This window comes from Vombatus ursinus, unplaced genomic scaffold (assembly GCF_900497805.2).
Source record: "Vombatus ursinus unplaced genomic scaffold, bare-nosed wombat genome assembly UNPS02014818.1, whole genome shotgun sequence".
Classification (NCBI taxonomy): Eukaryota; Metazoa; Chordata; class Mammalia; order Diprotodontia; family Vombatidae; genus Vombatus; species Vombatus ursinus.
Window position 1 is genome coordinate 3,291,361 of NW_020954596.1, and position 642 is coordinate 3,292,002.

Genomic DNA, 642 nt, shown 5'->3' on the forward strand with positions numbered 1-642 from the left:
CCCGGGGGCCTGGCCGCGGGCCCGGGCCATCCCGCCGCCGCCGCCGCCGCCGCCGCCGCCGCCGCCGCCCCCGGGGGAGCAGGGAGGGAGGAGGGAGGAGGGAGGGAGAGGGAGCGCCGGGCCCAGGGGACTGGGGGGTGGGAGGGGGGCGGGGGCGGGGCGGCCGGGCCGAGGGGCGGCCGGGGACGTGACATCATTGGGGGAGGAGCGGGAGGGCCAGGGGCGGGAGATGGGGCTTGGGGCCTGGGGCTCGGGCCAGAGCCCGGGCCAGGCCAGGGGGGCCCCTGGGGAAGGAGCCAGCCCGCCAGCTGCCTTTGGCCAGGGGGGAGGAGACCAGGCCCTTGGGGAACAATCTGGGGGTGGGAGCATAAGCCAGTAATGGAAAGGCGAGAAAGGATAGAGGGATGGAGAAGGCGAATAGAGGGACCGCGCAGGATGGGGAGAAAGAAGGTAGAAAGGAACCAGTTTTATAGCAGGAGAAAAGCTAAAGGGTTGGAGGATGGGAGGGGGGCAAAGGAGACATAGCTGGTAGCAAAGCAAAAGAAGAGGGACTGGAACCAGAGAAGGAAGACACTAGACAGAGGATGAATGGTGGTGGTGGGGGGGGTTTAAGAACAAAGGACAAGTATCAGATAAGGGTCC